The sequence below is a fragment of the Zea mays genome, chromosome 1, assembly GCF_902167145.1.
Source record: "Zea mays cultivar B73 chromosome 1, Zm-B73-REFERENCE-NAM-5.0, whole genome shotgun sequence".
Lineage (NCBI taxonomy): Eukaryota > Viridiplantae > Streptophyta > Magnoliopsida > Poales > Poaceae > Zea > Zea mays.
Window position 1 is genome coordinate 130,764,409 of NC_050096.1, and position 17,869 is coordinate 130,782,277.

Genomic DNA, 17,869 nt, shown 5'->3' on the forward strand with positions numbered 1-17,869 from the left:
TCACGGTCATGAGCAGCTCGGACCCTCACATGATTAATTTATGGAACTTAAATTTAATTGGACATTTGCATCGCATCTGGGGATTATTTTATTAATTTTATTTATTATTAAGGTTTGGTATTTACTTACACTTAGTAATTGCTAATAAAATTCTGACCAACTTATAAAAGCAATGCTCAGCTTCAGCCTTTACTTCATTGATCAGCCTTACACTTCATGAACTCCCACCTTTGGTGAGTTCATGCCACATTATTCCCCACGACTTGTTGAGCTATGAACGTATGTGAGCTCACTCTTGCTGTCTCACACCCCCCACAGGAGAAGAACAGGTGGTTCAGGAGGAGCCGCAAGGCGAGGAGTATGATCTGATCTAGGTGGCGTTTCTCAGTTGACATTGGCGCCTACGATCCTTAGTTTGTTTTATGTTTATTCTTTTATTTTGTATTAAGTCTTCTGCTATGTAATAAATACTCTGATGTATCGTGACATTTATCTCTATACACTCTATTATTATATATGTTGTCTTCTTTGACGCATGTATGAGATGCACCCGGCTTTGTCCCTTAAAACCGGGTGTGACATCAGCCATCCATCCCAACTCTCTACCCTCTAGTGTTAGAGAGCTCCCTTGTAATCCACCACGTAAAGCATTCTCACCAGGACGTAGGGTGTTACGCATCTCCAAGCGGCCCAAACCTGTAAACATTGTCCATTGTTCCTCGTGCATCCGGCACGAACCATTTAGCTACAGTCGGCGACACCGTCCTACTCCTAAAAACACCTTGAGGGGCAACCCTGGGTGTGCGGTCGGACCCAAAACACCGACAGCTGGCGCGCCAGGTAGGGGGTGTTTCGCCGATCTAAGCTAGCTCAATGGCTGTCACCTTCCACCGCAAGATCACCCTCCGTCCCGGATCTGTATTCCGCTTTGGAACTATCTCATCCGTAGCAGATGAAGAGGGAACTCTACACCGCATCGCAGATCCGCCAAAGAAGAAGTCTCCTCTAACAAACTCCGAGAATATCGGAGTAAGGAAGGAAAAAGCGCAACCTCCAGCGCTCCGAAAAAAGATCGCCTTCAGCAAGCCAGGGGCCGAGGGCCCGCTGACCTGGAGAACTCCACTGTCTACTTCCCCGACGAAAGAATGGACACAAATCGCAAGGAAGAAAGAAACAAACAAAACCGGGAGGAAGCAAGTTGTTCTTTTCGTGCCTCCGCCCTCAAAGGAGAATGGAAAGAAGATCGCCACGACAGTCGCACCATTCTACCCCGACGTTCTTTTCATCGGGAGAGTGGAGTCGCCCCCCGTCTCCGACGACGAGCCGACTACGCCCGGAGAAGAACCACCTCAGCGGGAATCCCGTCGACGGAGGAACCGGCGTCGAAATATCCGGCGACATCACGAGGCCGGAGAGCGGGATCTAGAGCAGCCTGTCTCGTGAGACGAGGTCTCAGAGATAGGAGAAACTCCGGAGGAACGCGTCTTCAGAGAACGAAGGAACTCCCGACGGCGTGATCGCCGACGAGCTCAGGAATAAGCCGAGCAGGAGGCAAGGCAACGTCGGGAAAATCCACTCTTCGGGCGCAACCTGAATCCCGACTTCGCCCGAGCCATGAACACGCCGAGTGAAGTCGGAGGGGTACTAGCTCGGATAGCTGATGGACTCCCTCGGACTCCCAACGCCGAGGGCTATCGACGACTGTTCACCCAGGCAGCCAACCATCTTCTACCTCTCGCTCACCCACCGAACGACCTACGACACGCCATCAACAGCCACCGGGACGCGCGAAGCTCCATCAATGCTTCGCGTGAACGACGACATGAGAACGAGATCCGCCGCCGGGAGGAGTACGACAGGGATCATTGCATCCCAGCTCGGAGTCAGGCCACCAGAACTGAGTCGACAACGGCCTCGACTGGCGGTACTACCTAGGGACGGTCAAGGAACCACAACAACTACTCCCCTCCCCAGGACAGACATCATCCCCGATGACAAGATGACACGTGTGGAGTGTCCGCCCTTGCTCCACGCCTTAGGGCCATTCAATGGCCCCCTAACTTCAAGGTATCCAATGTCGACAAATATGAACCTAAGCAGGATCCAGGAGGCTAGCTGGCCGTCTACACCACCGCTGCTCGAGCTGCCGAGGCGTCCGAGGACGTGATGACCGCATACTTACCCATTGTCCTCGGGCAAGACGTGCTACAATGGCTGCGACATCTACCCCGACACTGCATCGACGACTGGAGCGACTTCAGTCGACGCTTCACCGCCAACTTTCAGTCCCTCTCCGATAAACCAGCGCAACCATGGGACCTCAAATCCATCAAGCGCCGGGGGACGAAACTCTCCGGTCGTACCTCAAAATGTTCCAGACCATGAGAAATCGTATCCCCGAGGTCACGGAGGCGGCCGTGATCGAGGACTTCTAAAGAGGATCCAATGACTCGGCCTTCGTCCGAGCCATATTGCAGAAGGCGCCGACTACCTCCGAGCAGCTGTTCCGGGAAGCCGACCTCTACATCACCGCCGATGAGCGAGCTTAGGACCTCATCGGGGGAGCGAAGCCCGCACCGGCAGCACCACGACGCGACGCGAACCAGCAACCCCACAAACGCTGGGAGAAGAGGCCTCGCGAAGAAGTGCACGCCGTCGGACCACCTGCCTCTCGCGCCCGGGGGGGACCTCGCGGAGGCGAACGCACGCTGGACGACATCCTCGATGCCCAGTGCCCGTACCACAAGGACATGCGCCACACCCTTCAGAACTGTAGGGACTTCAAGCACTCCGTCGGACACGGCCGACCCTTCCAACCTCTACCTCCTCCTCCGCCGCGGGGAGGACCAGGAGAACCACGACAACCCCAGCAACAGGAGGAGGGAGGAGGTGGAGCCTTCCCGCGCATTGACAGGGAGGTCAACGTCATCTTCGGCGGACACGGATCGCAGGAGAACAGAAGACAACAAAAGCTCAACGATCGCCAGATATTGGTGGCGACCACCGGTCCTCCCGCTCCGTACCGATGGTCGGAGCACCCGATCACCTTCACTCGGGCAGATCAATGGCTCAACTTCGACCACCCAGGCAAATATCCGCTCCTCATCGATCCGGTGATCCGAGAGAGCAGGGTGAAGAAGGTATTAGTGGATGGGGGGAGCAGCATCAACGTCACCTTCCCCCGAACACTCCAAGGCTTGGGAGTTCACCTCAAAGAGCTCCACGAGTCAGACACTCCTTTCTTCGGCATCGTGCCGACTGAAGGGGAATACCCGCTGGGCCACATCTACATGCCCGTCATCTTCGGAACTCCGGAAAACTACAGAACCGAGTTCCTGAGGTTCGAAGTGGCGAACTTCGACTGCGGGTACAACGCCATCATCGGGAGGCCGGGATTGGCAAAATTCATGGCCATTCCGCATTACACGTACATGATATTGAAGATGCCAGGACCGCAAGGAATCATAACTGTGCGCGCTGACTTCCAAGGCGTCGCAGAGTGTTTCCGAGTGGCCATCCAGGCGGCCCTCGCCACCAAACCGTCGGTGACTTCTTCAACGCAGGTAAACTCTAAGCCTGAGGAAGACCTTGTAGCACCTGCAAATGAAGCTCAAGCCGCGACCTCTATGCGGCCGACTGAAGAAACTAAAAGGATCAACCTTGGGTTCGCTGATGAGCGCAAGACTGCCATCATCAGCTCCAGCTTGGACGATAAATAGGAAGGCACGCTCGTCCAATTTCTGCAAGATAACCGAGACGTATTCGCATGGCAACCTGCGGATATGCCGGGAGTCCCGAGAGAACTGGCCGAGCACAAACTGAAGGTGTATCCCCAGGCGAGGCCGATTCGGCAAAAACTACGTCGCTTCACGCCCGACAAGAGAGAGGCAATTCGCGCTGAGCTGGCCCGCTTGGTCGCAGCTGGGTTTATTAGAGAGGTGTTACATCCCGAGTGGTTAGCCAACCCTGTTCTTGTACTCAAAAAGAATAAAGTGGATTGGCGCATGTGCGTCGACTATACGGATCTCAACAAACACTGTCCAAAGGATCCCTTCGGGCTTCCTAGGATAGATCAGGTGGTAGATTCCACCGCTGGATGTTCTATGCTGTCTTTCCTGGATTGCTACTCTGGATATCATCAGATTAGCTTGGCAAAAGAAGACAAGGAAAAAACAGCGTTCATCACTCCGTTCGGTGCTTTCTGCTATACCTCCATGTCGTTCGGCCTCAAAAACGCTGGAGCGACTTATTAGAGAGCCATTCAAACATGCTTAGCCGATCACTGGGGCAAGCGTGTGGAAGCCTATGTAGATGATGTGGTAATCAAAACGGAGAACTCGAAAAACTTCATCGAAGACTTACAGCTGGTTTTCAACAGTCTACGGCGATATCAATGGAAGCTTAATCCCGAAAAATGTGTCTTTGGGGTACCAGCAGGAAAGCTACTCGGATTTATTGTCAGCCACCGGGGAATTGAAGCTAATCCAGATAAGATTGAAGCTATCATGAAAATGGAGGCACCACGATCACAAAAGAAAATTCAGAGACTTACCAGATGTATGGCAGCCCTGAGCAGATTCATATCCAGGCTGGGAGAAAAAGGTTTACCATTTTACAAGCTACTCAAGAAAGTGGATAAGTTTCAGTAGACTTCAGAAGCACAGGAAGCCCTAGATGCACTGAAAAAATTCTTGACGACACCACCAGTGCTGAAGCCGCCACGGCGAGCCATGTCAACTTAACCAGCTAAAGATTTGCTGCTGTATATCTCTTGCACGACTCACGTGGTAAGCACCACGTTGGTAGTCGAGCGAGCAGAAGAAGGACATGCCTACCCAGTGCAACATCCTGTTTATTTCATCAGTGAAGTTCTGGGTCCCTCGAAGAAAAAGTATCCTCAAGTTTAGAAGCTGTTATATGCAGTACTTCTAACTGCCCGCAAGCTACGTCACTACTTTGACGACCACAAAGTCATAGTCGTCACTGGTTTTCCGATAGGGGATATTCTTCACAACAAGGAAGCCATCGGCCGAATAGCCAAGTGGGCCTGTGAACTGGGATCTCAAGACATCGAATTTCGACCTCGCACTGCTATCAAAACTCAAGCGTTGGTTGACTTCGTATCAGAATGGACTGAACAACATGTACTAGATAACCCAGAAACCGCAGAAGTATGGCGAATGTATTTTGATGGCTCGTTGAAACTGCAGGGAGCAGGTGTGGGAATTCTCTTTATCGCACCTGGAGGCGAGCACCTCAAATACGCCCTCCAGTTGCTATTTCTAGCCTCCAACAACGCAGCCGAATATGAAGCTCTGATTCATGGACTGAACATCGCCATATCACTAGGCATCAAGAGACTGATGGTATACGGAGATTCTTTGGTAGTCATAAGCCAGATAAACAAAGAATGGGACTGTTCGAGCAATTCAATGAGAAAGTACTGCACCGCCGTCCGGAAACTAGAAGATAAATTCGAAGGTCTGGAATTTCATCATGTAGAAAGAGATCGAAACATGGCAGCCGATGTATTGTCCAAGCTAGGATCCAGTCGAACTCAAGTCCCACCTGGAGTCTTTGTACAAGAAATACCACATCCAAGCATCTCAATGGATCAGGCAGAAGAATGTAATATCGTGAATCAACCAGAGTCAGATTCCGATGACTGGAGAAGGCCGATCATCAGATATATAAAGAATGAAGAGGAACCAGATGACAAAAACGCAGCCGAGCGCATCGCTAGACAGTCAGCTCACTACACACTCATTGGGGAGACACTATACAGAAGGGGTGCATCGGGCGTCCTCATTAAATGCATTCTCTCATCTACTGGGAAGCAACTTCTATATGAGGTCCATGCTGGGCAATGTGGAATACACGCAGCATCCAAGACACTAGTCGGGAAGGTCTTCAGGTCGGGATTCTATTGGCCAACGACGAAAAGTGATGCAGCCGAGTTAGTTCAGAGGTGCGAAGCTTGCCAGTACTTGTCAAAGCAACAACATCTACCAGCACAGCAACTGCAGACCATACCAGTAACTTGGCCGTTCGCATGCTGGGGACTGGATATGATTGGACCTTTCAAGAAAGCTCAAGGAGGATACACTCATGTACTGGTAGCAATCGACAAATTCACTAAATGGATAGAATTCAAACCCATTGCTTCTTTAACCTCAACCAAGGCCGTGGAATTCATACAAGACATAATATTCAGATTCGGAATACCGAACAGTATCATAACTGACCTAGGATCCAACTTCACAAGTTCAGAGTTCTTCGATTTCTGCGAGCAAAAGAGCATTCAGATCAAGTATGCTTCGGTAGCACACCCAAGAGCCAACGGGCAGGTTGAACGAGCTAACGGGATGATATTGGAGGCACTCAGGAAAAAGGTCTTCGATAAAAATGAAAAGTTTGCAGGAAAATGGATAAGGGAATTGCCCTACGTCGTTTGGAGCCTAAGAACTCAACCTAGCCGAGCTCTGCATGGAAACACTCCTTTCTTCATTGTCTATGGGTCAGAGGCAGTATTACCCGCTGATCTCAAGTTTGGGGCGCCAAGGTTGGTCTTTGAAAGCATAGCAGAAGCCAAAGCTACTAGGCTGGAGGATATTGATATACTCAAAGAAGAACGGCTGAACACAGTAATTCAATCAGCACGATACCAGCAGACTCTGAGACGCTATCACGACAAGGTCGTGCGACGACGATCCTTTTCAGTGGGAGATCTCGTTCTCTGCCGAATTCTAACGGGGGAGGGACGGCACAAGTTATCACCCTTATGGGAAGGACCATTCATAGTAGCAGAAGTCACTCGGTCGGGATCATATCGTCTCACTCAAATGGACGGCACAGAAATTGGGAACTCCTGGAATATAGAACACCTCAGGAAGTTTTATCCCTAGCTGTATTTCAAAAGCTATCGGGACGACAATGTACTCTGTAAAATGGGAAATATGTCATCAATAAAAAAAGCTTCAAGAACACTCAGTTTGTTCATGATCGACCTGCATTCTTATTTAACCCGGGGTGACCACTATGCCCTGCTAACGGAGCAATCGGCTTAAGTCGGCAGCGACTTAAGACGGTGCAACATGCTCGGGCTTACTTAACTTGGGGTGACCACTATGCCCTGCTAACAGAGCAATCGGCTTAAGTCGGCAGCGACTTAAGACGGTGCAACATGCTCGCGCTTACTTAACTTGGGGTGACCACTATGCCCTGCTAACGGAGCAATCAGCTTAAGTCGGCAGCGACTTAAGACGGTGCAACATGCTCGCGCTTATTTAACTCGGGGTGACCACTATGCCCTGCTAACGGAGCAATCAGCTTAAGTCAGCAACGACTTAAGACGGTGCAACATGCTCGCGCTTACTTAACTTGGGACTACTACTATGCCCTATTAACAAAAGTAATCGATTTAAGTCAGCAACGACTTAAGGCGATTTCACATGCTTACGATTACTCATATAGGGGTGACCTCTATATCCCGTGAAGAAGTTTCAAAATCATCACACAGCATTTTACTCCTGCAAATTTACGTATTGCTGAATTCTAAAACAATAGGAGAGTAACAGTAGCATTCAAATGTCGAGCTGGTGTCCTCTAACAAATATCCGAGCATGATAACCACGCGCTCAAAGCACGCAATGTTTCTCTATTTTGCAACATCCTTCTCAGGAGCAACCGACGAAGAACGGTGACTTGAGGAATCAGGAGCAGCGTTCACATCAGCCCTTATATCGTCGGGAACAACCACGCCGGGTCTCCTCATCAAGAACCGCCCCGCGCGAATGGCTTTATCCATGGCTCTGTCGCGCTGGGCCCTCAGAGTAACGGAAGTTTCTTCAGCAACTTTGACAGCCAACTGAGCGGTCTCTAGCTCCTGGGCGATGGACTTCTTGGAAGCACGCAGTTCCTTGATAGCAGCATCCTTAGCCGATATCAACTGCCTGAGGCGGATCACGTCGTCCGTGGATTCCTGCAGCTTACAGCGATGATTGTCTAACTCCTCCATGGTGAAGCGATGACTCCTATCCAGGATGGTCAACGAGTTGCTAGAGTCACGATATAGCCTGTGAAGATTGTCACGAGAAGCAACAAGGGCACGTTTTTCTTCCTGCAAACAAGAATCAGCTTCTTCAAACATCAAGCAAGCAATAAGAACGAGGCAATACAAGGCACAGTTTCATAAGTCACCTTTTCAGAATCAAGATGAGCGCGAAGAGTAGAGTTCAGCGTGTTAGCGTCATTCAGAGCAGCAGAGGCCTGGGCCAGCTCAGTCTGGCTTTGGGAATACTTTTCCTCAAAATCAGAGCATCGCCCGACCAGTTCAGCCTGACTTTGAGAATATTTCTCTTCAAGAATAAAAAACTGCCGAGCCATATCTAGCGAGAAACAATCAAGCAAAAGGGTCAAATTGAGTAGCAGTTTAATAAGGTAGACGAAGGGAAGCAGAAAAGCACTAACCAGCATTCGTCGCCTCTAAGTCAGAGACATGCTGTTGAAGCAGCACCGGATTCCAACGTGCCAGAGACGAAGCTCTTTCTGGAACAGAAGCACCCTGTAACTTCAGCTGACTAGCCATCTTGTCCACCAATGCCTGATATTGAGAGCAGATGAGTGCAAAGACAACAGTTCGTCAGGTGCTAAAATCAGACTAGAATAGATCATAGTACCTGGAGGTTGGAGAAGAATGAGGGGATTCCAAAATCATGAGAAATCAATTGATGGCTTGGCGCAGGGTCACCATCCGGAGCAGCTTGCAATGAATCAGCAGGAACCAATTCAGTGTCATCAGCAGAGCCCAAAACTTGGTCGTCAGGAACGCTAGCCTCTAAAGCGATTCCCTGACCAAAAGCTTGGGCTACCACCATGCAAACCAGAGTGTGGAGGAGATCCTGCGTGAACATCCATGTAAGTACAAGAGGGAGACCCCGCTCGGACACCCTCGAGGGTTGGGTCATAGTTTGCGCTATCCACTTGAGCCGGATCGTCTCCGGCAACACCCTCGGGGGCTGGGTCGCGCCTTACGCTTCCCACCCGAGCCGAATCATCCCCGGCAACACCCTCGGGGGCTGGATAAGTGTCAACACCATCCTCGAGGCCCAAGTTCTCTGCGGTAGCCGCCTCTAAGGCTGAAGGTCCCTCAGCTACTTCCATAGGAGCAAGACGATTCAAGTCAGTTTCCTGACCCCCAAGACCGCGCTCCAAGGTCGATGAGGCGTGGGACGCTGCCCGGGATGACCCCAACCCGGCGTCGAACACATCAGCACAAACATCCATCGCGTCACCATCCGCCGGCTCTGATAACAGATCCTCTAGAACCATATCTTCAAGAGTCTGATCAAAGTTCGCTAGAGACAATTCTTGTAGACCAATGAGGGCAGACAGGGTAGGAGAAGGAACTCCACTACTTTCCCCACTGGCAACATATTGCCGACTGTTCTTCCGAGTCAAAGGGACCTCATCTTCTTCCTCCCCGTCGTTTTCATTAGCAACACAGACAGCACCCCCATTGGGATCAGCGACAGATGGAGCACCCCCATTGGGATCAGCGACTGATGGAGCACACCCGGCGGTTACTTCTAAAACACCAGCGTGCCATGTCATCACCCGACGGTTACTTCTAAAGCACCGGTGTGCCACATCATCACTCGGCTATTACCTTCAAAGTGGCCGACGCAGCCCGTTCTAACTCGGCTTTTATTTCTAAAACGCCGACGTTACCATCATTCACTCGGCAGTTATCTTTAAAACGCTGACGTCGTCTTCAGTCACTCGACAGTTATCTCTAAAACGCCGACGTCGTCATAAGTCACTCGGATGTTACCTCTAAAAGCGCCGACGTGGTCATCAGTCATTCCAACGCTGATGTGGCTTCGTCATCATTTGGACGCTACTTCAGAAGCGTAAATGTTGACAATAATAACTCGGCCATCACCCCTAGAAGCGACAATATGATGCCCGAGTTACTCAGCTACTATTCCAGAGGAATCGACTTCATAGATAAGGCAAACGGAGGAATGATTCGAGAACTCCAAGTTACGACACAAGCATAACAGATAGAGAACATCACGGACAATAAATATCGCGACAATCAACTGACTATGAAGCAAAATAATCAACACAGGAGGAGACGAAATCATCCTTCATTAAGGGAAGTTACAGAACTTATAAATCAACTCGTTATGAGTTGATACTTCCCTACTACTACTACTACTACTACTACTACGCTACACTCTACTACTCTACACTACTAACTACTACTTTATTTCATTATACTACTTCTAACCTATACTAACATCTAAAGACCAGTGGCATCTAGCCACTGGCCTTGTTGCTGCCCTTGCTGCTGCCGCCGCCGTTGCTGCCCCTGCTGCTGCCGCCGTCACCGCCATCGTCATCGTCACCTTCGCCTCCGTCGTCGTCGTCGTCTCCGCCATCACCGCCACCGCCCTCCTCGGACGAGTCCGAAGAGTCCTCCTCGTCCGAGGAGTACTCTGACTCATCCGAGCCCTCGAGCCCGGAGCGCTCGACGGCCCGGATATAAGTCCAGACCTCTGCGGCAATCCCCTGGGAGTCGTCTGAATCGTCAGACGACGCCGGGGGAGAGACGGGAGCCAGAGACCCCTCGGACTCGGAGGAGAACTCCTCCTCCGAGTATTCCGAGTCGCCGAAGTCCTCCGATGGAGGAGTCGGCTCGCGCTTGCGTTTGTTACTTTTGCCCATGGTGGAAATGAAGGGAGAAGAAGAAAGCAAGCAGCAAAGAACAGCAAGAGATGTGAAAAAACCAGAGAGGCAAAGGCACTATTTATAGAAGAAGAAGGCAACCGCTCACCTCCTACCACGGTCACTGAACAGTCGCAAAATATTCAATATACGCTTCAACCCGTCTGAAGATACGTCAGACGGCCGACGCCGTTTCACGCAACGCAACACCCATTGGGACTCCAGTCAACTGCGCGGGCGATATGATTACACCCGATGTCACATCACATTACTACTCAGAAGGAGCCGGCTAAAACACTCAGCGTACCAAGCCATCCCTTGCCCACACCCATTGGGGGGACACCCAGGGATTATCAGTATATTTTTCAAAACTGTCACATCCGTGCAGGGCATGCAATGAATACCTCAAGACAAAAATGAGATATCAGTAAGGATCAAAGGAAAGCCAAATATAGCTGGTGAAGTACAAAGTCTGACCGACAGAAGCGACATGAAGACTAGCCAGGGGACTTCCATCGAATGTCCAATCAGTCGCAGATCAAATAAATTGCACCACCTAGCAAGATATGGGCAGATCACGAACTTGGCCTCAAAGAAAAAATACATGCTGACCTCTAAAGCATAATATCGATGACATAATGCTGACCTCTAAGGCATTCGGAAAAAGAAAGGATGACTCTCAGCAAAAGGACACGAAATGAAGACCTTCGAGTGGATTATTTTCAAAAATCCACTCGAAGCTCTGGGGCTACACCCATTGGGTGCACCTCCGGTGCACCCCCTGAATCGCCATTTCAAGTCAAGATAACGCTAACTTCTAAAGCATATGGCAAGATTAAAGGCAAGGCTGACCTCCAACAAAGTGCAAGCGGAAAATAAAAATGATTTCTGATGAAGACCTTCGAGTGGATTATTTTCAAAAATCCACTCGAAGTTCGGGGGCTACACCCATTGGTTGCACCTCCGATGCACCCAATGAAGTTCAGGGTCCTACAATACGAAATGCTAATCTCCAAGGCACGAGTGTGAGACAGAGCACCAATTTTCGAGTGATCAAAGCAGAAGGAGACAGTAAGAAATCGTTTTTACCAAACTGCCCGGAAAGCATTTCTTGTCATAAATGAAGACCGCAAGCTGGACGTAGGATCTTTAGGCCGATTATCTCAAAATCAACCCAAAGATCGGGGGCTTGTGGGGGACAGATATCCCCCGGGTCCACTGGAAGGATAAAAGACCTCACGAAAGGCCCAAGGGCCCAATAAATCATAAGGTCATCCCTTCATGGGGCTGGGGAAGAACGACCAGTGAAGCAGATCGACATAAGGCCGGATCGGTGCGAGCCCGGATGGCCCAACAACGTTGAGCAAGCAACCACAACAGAGACCCGACTTTCCCGCGCTGGAGCCCCGTACAACGGAACCAGGCGAGGATAAGTCGGCAGAACTATAGGAAGATAGACTCAATCAGTTCACTATCTCTTAGGTGCACATTGTTATCACATCCGCATGTATTGCCTCACGGTCGAATATATAAGGCCTAGGGGGCACCCCTTCAGAACGATCGATCTCACTACTCATCCATCCATCCCAACTCTCTACCCTCTAGTGTTAGAGAGCTCCCTTGTAATCCACCACGTAAAGCATTCTCACCAGGACGTAGGGTGTTACGCATCTCCAAGCGGCCCAAACCTGTAAACACTGTCCATTGTTCCTCGTGCATCCGGCACGAACCATTTAGCTACAGTCGGCGACACCGTCCTACTCCTAAAAACACCTTGAGGGGCAACCCCGGGTGTGCGGTCGGACCCAAAACACCGACAGTGTCTGTCTTCGACATAAATATCATTTTGCATAACATAACATCATCACATCATTCCGCATAACATAACATCATACATCATATTGCATCAATGGCACAAGAAGGGGATACAATGTTTACCTTCAGAGAATGCTTCGAAAAAGTGAAATTGTGCTAAGGCACAAAATAAGTTTTGAAGAAATACAGCTTCATCAGCTCTGATGTGGAGGAAAAAAATCTATTGTTGACGAAGCATTAATGTTTTTGTGACGCTTGGAGGATTTTTTAATGAAGAAAAAAGCTCTTCTTTACGAAGCATGAAAAGAAGGGAAGGTGTTTTTCGCCGAAGGCTCAAAAATGATATGTACATAAAAGTTTCATGCATCGCAAAGAAAAGAATTACAAAACCATTCATATATTACATTCAAAACCCATGAGCACCGAATATTACAAGCATAGTCCAACAAATGTTACATTAATATTCTAGCAATGTTTTTACAAATAGCTATTCTTCTTCCTTCAGGACTTTTTCTGTAGCTTCGGTTAGTAATTTGGTGACAACTTCGTCCACAATAGCTTCGGCCATATTAATAATTTCTATTTCCTTCTTTGTCTCTGGGTCGGCCAGTGGGTCGAATGGCTCTGGAGGAGGAGATAGTTCAGCTGCAGTAGAAGATATAAATTAGTTCAAAATCACAAAAATAAACAACAAAATTAAAAGCCATTAAGTAATACCTATCCGTCTTTCAAGTTCCACAGCTTTTTCAGCTGCTTTTGTTGCTTCTCGAGCGTCATGAATGTCTTTTTTGCTCTTTTTCATTATTTCATGAGCCATCCCTCGGCCGCCATTTTCCTAGATATCAGTGAAAAAAATTCCGCCTATTAAGCTTGCTTCGGCCGAGGGGTCCTTCGTATCATCAATAGAGAAAGCAGCTTCGGCCTGGGCCAAAGTTTTAACATGTTGGCACCCTGCTTTCTCCAAAATAGCTGCAATTCCCCTTGCACCAGAGAACGCGCAGACGTCCCCGCGGTCGCTCAAAATTTCTTCAAAAGCTTCGGTTTCGCTGCTGATCCACTCAATTACGCCCTCAGGATCGCCTCTTATGAAGTTGTCTTCGCTCGAGTACGCGCCCACGTTGGCGAAGCTAGTTTTTACCTTTTTGATGCATTCTACAGATTTTTCAAAACATCTTTCTTTTGATGAGCGAAGCTCTGCAACTGTGTTTTCAAAATAATTTTTCCAGTACTCACTGGCATCTCGGTCAGCTTTGGCAATAGCGCATTTCAATTTGGCTTCGACCAGTTGTTTTTGAAGGTTTTCAATCTCATTCCTTTGGATTTCAGATTGAGCCTTGAAGTTAGCTTCATCCCCCTTTACTTTGTCCACCAATGTATGTAGAATCTTGTCTTTTTCCAAAGCTTCCTTCCTCAGCTTGATAACCTCTGTTCGAAGGTTATTGAGGGCAATAGTACAACTCTCGTCTTTGGCATTCTTTTGCGCCCTTAAGGCGTTGCTAAGTATTAAACCCTATATGAAAAGAATGAATGGGTTAATATAAGAACAAAATAATAATTCAAAATTCATAAACTTCCAAATATACAATTTTTGTACCTTCAGACTGTTATATGCAAGGCTATCCGCAAGATCGTCCTTCGTCATGGCGTAGAGGCCAGCTTTAAGCTTCAGGAATCCCATACTTCTGGCCATTTCCCGGCAGACATATAATTCTTTGTTGTCTGGGAGGCAATACAAGAAGTCATCTTCATCTGTGCCATTAAACACTAAGGCCCCTTTCGGGTACTTTAGTTCTCGGGCGTAGTGTTTAGCTTCAAAAATTTCTTCTTCAGATAATCTTTTTCCCGAAGCGTGTCGAATAATATAATCAAGGACTTCGGAAGGCACTTCGGGAGTAGGAGCGGCAGCTTTTTCAGGTAAAATTTGTTCTATAGCTTTTTCCTCCGTTGCCTTTTCTCCAATTTCCGAGGATTTCTCCTTGGCGGACTCTGAAGGCCAACTTCGGCGTCAGCCCGGCTCATTGTAGCTTCGGCCTCGGTCAGCTTTGTCTTGGTTTCAATCTGCGCTTTCGAAGCCTGGGCAATTTTCCCTGGAGTAGAGCTTGAAGCTTTTATTGTCTCCAGCACATCTAGTGCACTAGCCATCCTTTTTCTCTTGGGGGTCGCTGCTAGACCTTTTTGTGTCTTCAGCACCTCCACTCCTGCCGAAGGGCTTAGAACTTCTAATGTTTTCGTCCCTTCGATTCTCGGTTCTTCAATTTTGTGAGTCTTCGGCATTGCAGCCGGCTCTTCAATCCTCTGCGTAAGAGCAGGTCTTTTGGCTTCAATAGCTGAAGAAGTCTCACCGCCGAATTCAGGCACTATGGCCGGTTCAATGTAGCGAGGTCGGTGAGTAAGGACCTTCAACTTTTTCCTCTTCGGTGCGGGCTCGCTTGAAGTAGCTGAAGCAGCAGCCTTCCCAGAAGTTGCACCCTTCCTTTTCTGCCCCCGCGGCGGGTAGCGATAGTCAGGGTACACAAATCCAATAGCATCAAAAACCCTATTTAATCTTTTTGTTTTTTGGCTCCCGAAGGCCGCAGATAGTGCATTATCTTCAGACTTGGAGTATGCTCCAAGTAGTTCATCACTAGTATTTTCAACACATTTCAGCCAGTCATCGTCTGGTTCGATAAATTGGTCTCCAAACCTGAAGGTATATTTCAATCAAACCAAACCACCTTCGCTAGGGTTAGTGATGGTTTCCTTTGACATTTCCCAGCTGTCTATCAGTGGCCATATCCTGTAGGCTACATGTTCTTGAACTAAATCTCTTGTCCCGATAAAAGTGCAAACTATGTTGAAGGCCCTTTGGCACGCTTTGGCTGCCTCATCAATCTCTACCTTCGATTTTCGAAGGCCAAAGCGGGACCAGATGGGGCGCATGATGATCTCTTTAATATCTTCTCTCGCCTTCAAATCATTTTTACATAAAACCTCTCTTCCATCCAGGCCCTGGGCCACCTCTTCCGAAAAGTTGGCACTGGATAGCTTGAGCCAGAACGAGCAACGAAGCCATAGCAACCAAAATTGTTATGATATTGTTCCTTACCCCAGGGCTTCGTCTCATACGAAAGTTCATGCATGCCGCAAAAACATTTTGCATTTGACTCCAGACCTTGACTTCTCACAGCCCAGACGAAGATCCCCATTCTAATAATTGCTTCAGGAGTGATCTGGTGAAGCAAAATCTGATGTCTTTATAACTTCAACAACAAATCTGTTCGACGGGAACCGAAGCCCAGCTTTGAAGAAGCTTCGGTAGATAACAACTTCGTTTTCTTCGGGAGCAGGAACAACCCTGTCTGTGTCAGCCCTCACAATAGACATGTCTCGAAAATACCTTCCTCTCATATTATCAAGATGACTCTATTTGATAGTCGATTTCCCGAAGACTGCATGACTTGGTCACCAGGGCCGATTTTTAGAGTCTTCGCCTCCACTTTCCGCATCATAACTGTCGCTGTCATCAGTATCTTCAGATAAGCCTTCTAGAATTTCCTTAGTAATCTTTTCTGTATTTGTCTTTGCTATTGATTCAACAAATCCAGCAGTCTTCTACTCAAGGAGCTTCTCCTCTTCGCTCAGCTTCGTCTCAGCAACAACTTTTTTGTCTTGAGACATCTTTTTCTTCAGAAATGGCGAAAATGTGTCCTTAAAGCCGAAGCTTAGAAAGTCTAAAAAACCAAGCAAGCGTTGGTAGGCAAGAGCTAAAAAATTGAGCAAGCAAAGCAATCGGCAGATAGCATACCAAATGTGCTTGGGGTGAGTTCCTATTTATACGCCCAGTGCGTTCCAAATTGGAGGGCCCCATCTATCATCGACTGTTGCTATTCTAGCAAAGGGAAGGTGTTTTTTCGGACCTTCGGCTTAAGGCCTTCGTCCATATCGCAATGTGAATTCGTTATTCTAACAAATTAATATTGCGAGGGGCTACTGTTGGGGGCCTTCGTCTTCCGAAGGTCCTCAAAAACATGATTTAACAATGTTTCTGGAGTATAATACATGAACAGGTATCTTCGAACTCGGATCAGAACCACAGTGTGAGAAGCACAAAGAATACGAAGGTTGACGTAGCGCCGAAGCTACGCACAAGGGAGCTTCGGCATGACAAGCAGAAAAGGGAACCGACATAAAAGGGAAAAGGCTATTTAGACCTTGATGGATCACTATAGAGTCATTAGCAAATGTAAAGGGCATGGGTGTAATTTTACATGGGCTGCGTCTCGTGCCTATAAATAGATGAACAGTGCTCCCATACTGTTCACGCTGACTTGTATTTGCTCGTGTGTCACACTTGTACTTTTACATTCTATCAAGCCGAAGGTACACTTGTAATTTGATATCATTTCTATTTGTCCATGATAATAAAATAGAAATGAACTGATAATATTACATAATTATTCATGCTATCTCTTACATTCTATATGATTCTCCTTTTATTATCGCATATTGCAAACATGAAGGTATGTCCTTCATGACCTTCGTCTGAAGATCATTATATTCTAAGGGAAATAATGTCTCGAAGGACGAAGGGCATTAACGTTTAACATTTTTTGTGTTGCCTTGTTCTTAACTCGAAGCATTTGAAAACAAGTCCCCAACAGCAGCCCATTTTCCAATTCTTCTAGTAGCCTCTCTGTTCCTCATGATGTTCTTTAGAGGTTGTGACGAAGGAACAATTATGTGGTATGCTTGAAAATAATGTCGAAGCTTTCTGGAGGCCATTAACACAGCATATAATACCTTCTCCAATTCTGCGTAATTTTTATTTGATGGACTTAGAACTTCGGAGACGAAGTATATTGGAGCTTGCTTTTTAGCCTGACCATCTAGCTTCTCCTATACCAGTGTCGCACTCACTGCAGAATGCGAAGCTGCCACATATAAGAGCAATGAAGCCCCTGGCTCGGGTGGAGTTAATGTTGTTAAATCAATCAAATATTGTTTCAACACTTCAAAAGCTTTTTGTTGTGCCGGGCCCCATTGAAAGACTTCGGCTGACTTCAGTATTTCAAAGAATGGTAGATTTCTTTCCGCTTATCGGGATATGAATCTGTTTAATGATGCTAATCTTCCTGCTAGCCATTGAGCCCCTTTCTTCGTGCTTGGTGGCTCCAACCGAAGGATAGCTTCGATCTTACTTGGGTTAGCTTCAATTCCTTTCATTGAAACCAGACAACCAAGGAACTTGCCTTTCTTCACTCCGAAAACACATTTTTCTGGATTCAATTTCAGGCCAGCTTGCCTGAAATTGGCAAATGTTTCTTGTAAATTAGCAATGTGATTT